The following is a 7,903-nucleotide window of genomic DNA, read 5'->3' on the forward strand; positions in this document are numbered from 1 at the left end:
ACACAGTCTCTCCAACAAAGATAATAAAGTTAATTATAGCTGAAACTCCCATTTTTTCAATAAATGGTGAGGAGGAACTAAAAATGCACATAAAATCACAGGAAAGGAATATTAATAAATTAGATTTCACTGAAACTGATGAAAGAATTTACTTGAGACACAAATAAATTCAAAGGTGCCACATGTTCCTGGATTGGAGGAATTAACACTGCTAAAATGTTCATATCATCCAAAGCGAAATACAGATTCAGTGTAATCTCTATCAAAATTCCACTGGGAAAATGCCACTAGAATAACAAACAGTCCTAAAAATCACACTTTTTTCCTACGTTCTTTTCAAACAATCTCCTCTTTACCCCATGAACTTACAAACCTGAAATCTATCACATTACTATAATTTAAATTTATCCTTCTCTAGAATTTCATACAAAATGAAATTATGTAGTTTCTATTTCCTAGTGGCTTCTTACCTTTACACAGCATAGTTATTTTTTAGGTTAATTCATGTTGCTTATGTACCAAAAACATGATGCTGTTTATTTCTGAATACTTTTGAATGGATGGAGATATTGTAATGAACTGCTTCATGTGCTGGAGATGATTTGAGCAGATTTCACGGCAGGCTACTGTGAATGGAGCTGGTTTCCATAATCTTACACAAGGTATGGAGTGAACGGGTGTCTTCAAGCACATTAGCCAAAGGGCTGAATCTTCTGCTGTTCTAAGTGATACTATGAAAATAGGCTTTTAAGACTCCACCCAGCACTTCTCTTAGGAAGTCATGCCGTCATCATTTGCACCAAGAGCAGATATGCCTTTTAGATGCTCATATTACTTGATTTTAAAATTTTGTTTAATTGATACCCAGTAGTAACCCAACGAGATACATACAGTCTTTAAGGCATTTGTTAATTACCATTTTTGATGTTTCACATATTTTAAAAGACTGAGAGATAATCTCAATTAAAATTGAGACTGAAAATTTTGTACCTACAACACTTACAACCTCCTCTGCTGTTGCCATCTTAATTGAAAAAATAGAAAACATTCTAGTGACCCTTGAATTAACCAGGTCACATCCTACTATCTTTAAAAATTAAGTCTATTGTTCACATGGGGATGAAAAGCTGTGTTTATGCAAGGTGTTCAGGTACCGCAGCCTAAAAAATGATAAAAAATGTAAAAATAAGGATGAGCTATTTTTTTTTTCAGTGTGAAATGAAACCAACTCTTCTTTTCATTTCTTAGGAAACAGATCAACACACGCAAAAGGTCTTCCCTGAATTGTAGAGAAAAACACTGATTTAAGCTCAATAAAACAGTAAATGGATCTGAATGATACAGGAAAGAACCATGAGAGTCCCAGTGCTCCACCTGTAAATCCAATTGACTGTATGGGCATCAGAACTTACATAAAGGAGGTATCAGTAAAACTGCCTTGAAAAAAAAAAAAAAGAATTTACCAATTCCTCTGCAGGTCTTCAAATTACAATAGAATCTTACCATTCAGTCCAAGCAATCCTCTGGTAACCTCTGAGATACAATTAGTACTATGAGTACACCATTGTGTTGTATAGTAATGTTTCTAATACCTTTACTAAACATAAATATTTGAGACAATAAGGGGAGTCTTGGAAATAGCATAATGTGTTGTTATTTTTTATTTCCATTTTCCTTTTCAGTATAATCAAGATTAGCTTTCAAAGCCTTCCACACTTTAAATTCCAAGATATTGTTTTCCTACAACAGGAAAAACTACAGGCATGGAATGACATGATTGACTTACAGAAAATGTTGGATAAAGAGGATGCACAAGTAGAAGGCAACGGTATTTAGGACAGTGGAACAACACTATGGCATGTGAAAATGGTGGATGTATGTCATTATACTGCGTTTTCTGATGAAATGATCAAAATCAGCAGTCAACCTTCATGTATATAATGGACAATTTGTTTAGAATAATCTTGATTAATTTCAAAAAATTGCAATCATTTATGGTGATGATATACTGTGTAGATGTAGGAGCAGGGTTATTAAAGACACCTCTCCATGTTAACCTTTGCTTGGAATATAAATGTCTAAATTAGGACACCAAGAAGCATTACAGTAGCCACTGCTGATTTCCTATAATCTGGTTTGAAGTCTTGTATTCATTTACATTGCTTTGTTATGATTGGCTTTATTCTGTTGCACTTCATTTTGTTTTATTCTTGAAAAAAATAATAACACATAAATAAATCTCTAAAACTGACGAAAGCCTTTAAAAAATTATTGCTTGAAATCCATAGTAAAGTGTCCCTAACGGCATTTCAAAATAAAGTGATGTCATAATCCATATTAGTCCAGTGTACTCACTGGTGTCCTTCATTAAATCAGGGTTGAGAAACAGGAAAGAAAGCTAAGGTATAGAGGAGCTTCCTTGGATGCTTCTGCCAAGTCCTTCCAGGGACCTTCAAAGACTGAATGCATCTGAAGAACTTGTTCTGTGGTTGGATATGCAGAGAGGAGCAGCTGGGACAGCCCAGCCTCACACTTCAGCTTCCCTGGGAGGTTTATGTCCTGGTTTGTATCACTGTGGGAGGGGCACAGTTATTCTGTTGATAGTAATAAGGTGCAAAGTACTCAGGCTGCAGGCTGCTGATGGCGAGAGTATAATCTGTCCTAGATCCCACTGCCTCTGAACCTTGATGGGACTCCAGACTGCAAATAACTTATCAAAAACTCAGGGGTTTAGGAGCTTGCCCAGGTTTCTTTTGATACCAGTTTAAGTAACTGCTAATGCCCTGACTGGCCTGGAAACTGATAGTGACTGTGTCTCCCACAGATGCAGATAAGGATGGAGGCTGTGTCAACTGCATGTCACATCTGGCACCTGAGATGGGAAACAACAAACATCAACACAATTATGCATCATTAAACAGAATTTCAATGTATTTTCAGTCAATTCCCAACAAACTACTAAGCAAATTCCTGGTGCTACTCTTCTTGACCTGGGACCATGAGTAGCAAGAGTCTCAGAATGTGAGCAGGGACCCTCATGTCCATGCTGTATCCTGACTGGGATTGAAGTTGCACAGCATGAGACCAGCAGCCTATGAAGAAGTCCTCAGGCAGCTAGCTGGGCTCTTAGGATATGCAAATTAGCAGGGCTGGAAGGAGTATGGCCCAACTGTAGTCTGGCCCATCTCAGTATGGGCTCAGATTTCCCTGGGGTTTCTGCCCACACCGGGGCACCACAGATTTGCTTGCAGTGCATATGTTTCTCCCTTGCATTACAGGTCAGATCCAGGCTGCTCTCCCATGAGTAGAGGGAAATATTGTTCTCATGTTTCAGAACATGCTTTACTTGAGATACACAGTCCTATGATATGATTCCTTTGGGAAGGAAGAAGTAAAGTAATAAAGTTGAATATTTCAAGCTTAAACTATGAAATAATTATTAACGACAAGAAATGAGCAGAATTTGTGAGATGTGTGAACTTGTGTGAGCTCCTTTCCTCATTATCACAGTATGACTGAGAGGGCAGGGAAGGACATGAGCAATGTTGCTGTCCAGCCGCAGGCTTCCCCCAGGCACCCACAGGAGCACATGTTTCTGCCTGTCTTCCTCTAAGGGCAGCTCTAAGGTCAGCCAGGTTCTTGCTCTTCATTTTCATAAGTTAGAATCATTTCAGATGCAATGCGAGAATCTGGATATATTTAAAACCATAGACAGAACTCTGAGTGTCAGAACATTTGGGAATGGTGCAGCATGTTGGATACAATAGAAAGGACTCAAATTCTTTCCTCCTGCTATGGGAATCTCAATGCAAGGAATTTTCAAGCCTGAGCATAAGGGCTCCTGATCTCCAGATGGCTGCATTATGTCTATGCTTTAAGTAGTCTCAAAACTCCTTCTGGACAAATTCCAGACAGATTTTCACCTCATTTTCCCACTTAAGGTACATGAAAATCTCTCCCAGTACATGACCACTTTCTTCATTTCTCTTACATCTCACTTTGGTGGAGGTCACATGAGCCTGAGAATTCCTATTCCATTCTAGGCTGGAGGAGGCTCATCTGCCTTATCATGCACAGCAGGTCAGAGCTGCTGCTGAATAAACTGAAGAAAACAGTAATGACTGCAATCAACGTGTTACATTTTTAATAGGCCCTTTAGAAAATGAAAAAAAAAAAACAAAACTGTATTTCTAACTTTTATTGGATGGAGAATTGCAATCCAAAAATAAACTTTATGTGCTGTGTTAGGAATGAGCAGGACTCTAGGATAACAAGAAGTTTTAGGGTATCCAGGTTTTAGGGTGGCTTCAGGAATTAAAGAGACGTGGACAATGAATTTAAGGTGTTAACAGACTTTCAAGCACTTCAGTGAACGGGAGGGGTTTAGAACAGGGTCATAAAACCAACCTGAGCTCAGACTTGCAGTGAGGGCTGAGAGCTGCCAGGCTCTGGACTCAGGCTATGGAAGAAGCAGCTGCTCCCAGATCCACGTGGCTGAGGAGCTGGTGAACTACAGAGCTTGCCTGTGCTACTCGCTGTCACGGGATTCAGGGAAGGAAAGTACTCAGCACTCTGGGTGCTGACCAACCTGAGAGAACCAGGAGGGGCCGCACTGAGAGAGACCAGGACCACAGAGCTGACCTGACTCTGTGAGCTAAAGATTCTCAGTTCTGTTCTCACTGCTCCTGAGGGGCAGAGGCCAAGAACAGGACCAGAAAATGTCTCCAGGCTGGATTTGACTTACTCAGCTTTGGATGGGTTTAGAAAAATGAAAAGTCTGATTTACACAAATAAATAGGCAGGTTGCTTATTTGATGTTTGCGTACAATACATTAACTACTAACTTAATATTAAATTAAATTAGTCTAGTGGTTTTAGTGGCTTATGTCACATATTATTTTAAATTTTTGCAAATTGTAATTGAACCATGAAAGCTTAGATTTGACACATAACCTCCTAATCTTGCCCTACTGCAAATTGTGAAGAACATGAATCTCTCAAGGGCCACCCTCAGCCCCTGTGGCCCAAGCAGTGACCACAGTCATTGAGGAGGGCTTTGTAAACTTCAGGGTAACAGATCCGCAATTGCAGCTCCTTTTCCCCACCCGCCTGCCCCTCCTCTAAGTAACTCCTTCAGTGTTTCTCCTCTGCATCGCTGAGCAGAATCAGTATCTGTGGGATCTGTCACCTACACCTCTGAATACATGAGGCCACTTCACTCGTTTCACTCACAGCTGGCCACATTCAGAGTTGCGGTCCTTGTTGTCTTACCCATGCTGCTTCATGACTGATCCAGTGGCCTCATGGGAAGTTCCTCATACTCTGATGAGTTACCAGACATGAAATAAAACAGAAAATACTAAGAAACAAGCAAATGGAGAAGACATGGCCCATCATGAACAGACCTTGTGAGCTTGGAGAGCTGGGCAGAGAGGTCCCTGCCTTAGTGGATCCCTGATGGGAAAGTATCACTTCTACAGTCCTTGTGTTCCTAGGATGAGGCCTGATTTGTGTTTTATAGTAGGGCTGTTCGCCATCTAATGGAACATTTTAACACAACTCCCTTTTGGTTTGTGGTCACAAAATCTTGGCTTGGCTTATAGGGGCTGGGGATTTAGCTCAGTGGCATAAGCACCTGCCTTGCAAGTGTGTGGTCATGAGTTCAATCCCCGGTACCGATAAAAAGAAAAAGACAAAAAAATAAAATAAAAATAAAAAGACCAAAAGAAAAATCTTGGCTGTGTCTTTTGAGCCATATTCATGAAGCGACTCTAGTCTATCAATTACCTGGAAAGGTTCTGTAGAAATCTCACGTGAGTCCCTTCCTAAAATATAGATTTCACAAAGAGCACACTGCCCTGAGAACCTTTAAGGACGGAGTGACATGAATATTTGAAGGGCTGAAAGGTCATGCTCTAGATCTGCTAACCTAGCACCATTTACTTCCATTGTTTGACATCATTTAAGAGCAGCCTGCGAGAACTGAGACCCCACATGGCTTGCACACCCAGCAGTTTGTGTTGGCTGCAGCTCTGACAACTTAGACAAGGAAACGTCCCAGAAGCACAGAGCTCCAGCCACTGACACTCCACCTCTCTCTCCCCAGTGTCCTCCTTGGGTGCTGAAGAAAGGAATGCAGCTTGCCTTGGAACCCAGGCACATTCCTGCCCCCACCAACATCTTCAGTGAAGGGCACTCAGGATCACCACATCCATGTCTCAAAGCTTGCATTTCTCAGCAAGGACTGACTTAAGTTTTTATTGAAAATGTGATCTTGGACAACAGAAGAGCTCAACTGCAGTTAAGGAACACAGCTGTCCTAGACTGGTCAGGAGCTTAGTTTCAGATCCATTGCTGATTCTGTAACAAGTGTTGTTCATAGTATCACAAACATTAACTCATTCCAGGAATCTTCCAAGAGGATTGATGTTGAAACAGAAAGATCAGGCAATAATGCATAAGGCTCACACACAGTGGAGCCCTCTCAGGGCAACAAATACTTTGCTCTAGATAGTTGTGGTCAAGTTTAAGATTGAAATAAAGCTGTTATCTCTAACTACTCTTTATATTTTAGCATTTTGTTAAATGATGGGTTTTTAAGTCTATATAGCTGAGCTAATTGTGTATATCTGTACCTTTGGTTCTTTTGTAATAAAAGCTTCTGGTTAAACTACAGTAATTCTTTCAGCAATAATGACAGAAATGTTTTCCTTTCTACTGCACTCAATGATTACTTGTATCTGTTTTTTGTTTTGTTTTGTTGTGTTTTTGCATTTAGGTAGAGCTTCCTCATTGAATACATATATTTCCCTTGAAATAATATTAATAAAAGAAACTGGTAATGCATCCTTATCGTATTTACTACTTATTAAGAGGTTTTCTGCCAGGTGATAAACACAATTATAGATATATTGTTGACAGAAAAATAGTTTCTGAGTCACAGCTCAAGAGATACCTTCTAAGTTTGTACTGTAACCAGCATGAGATTGAGAAAGAAAAGAAAGAAAACAAAAGTAGATCCATACTTGCTCAATCCTTCCCTGCCAGAAAGAAAAAAAAATACCCTCCAAGTTATAATAATATAATTTCCCTCTTTCACTTCTTGCTGTGCTTCATCATTACCTTGTAATGTACAGAGGACACTTGGATTAAGGACTGAGTAGAGAAATGCTGTCAGGTCACCTTCATCCCACACAGCTCTCAGGTGTTCTCCCAGAGGGGAGGACGGTATAAGCTGTGTTCACAGCACAGTAACACTTTTAAAAAACAAGTTTTGACTCCTTTGAATTATTCTGACAGTGATATATCCAGAGGTAATGGAGGAAACGAAACAAAACAGCTGAAGAGTGAAGAGAATATGTAGGACACCAGGCCTATTGAAATTAAGGTTGGTTAGGTTTCTGCTGTGTAATAACACTGTGAGTGAAATGTGTACTTGAACAACACTGACCAAAATAATTTCCTTAGATGTTTTAGGTATGTGCTTTTTTGTTTATAACTGGTTTTCCCATGGGCCATGTATGTGTTAGGCACTAGAAATTGGCGAGTGAAACTGAGGAAATAAGGTTTTCACTTTAATTTATTTTATTTAGTAAAGTGTCATTGGCATTTTCCATGGGAGCCACCTTAGTTTTGAATAGAGATGGTGTCTGTTTTAGACAGTGATAATTTTAGATAGTAATAATGAATAATATCACTAGGAAAATAAGCCTGCTTATCATTACGAAGAGTTTGTTCCACACCACCACACCGAGCTGGGATGTACTACAGCTGAAGCAGACACAGCACATGGATGGATCTTTGAAATCTTTTCTGAATTCTGCTGCAAGGGAGGAAATAGACACAAATTCACTGTGTGAGACGCTCAATGCAAAGCTGGAAATCGGAGCCAAATTTTTACACA

The sequence above is a fragment of the Cavia porcellus genome, unplaced genomic scaffold (genome assembly GCF_034190915.1).
Source record: "Cavia porcellus strain 051 isolate PalLab524CR breed Dunkin Hartley unplaced genomic scaffold, mCavPor4.1 scaffold_18, whole genome shotgun sequence".
Classification (NCBI taxonomy): Eukaryota; Metazoa; Chordata; class Mammalia; order Rodentia; family Caviidae; genus Cavia; species Cavia porcellus.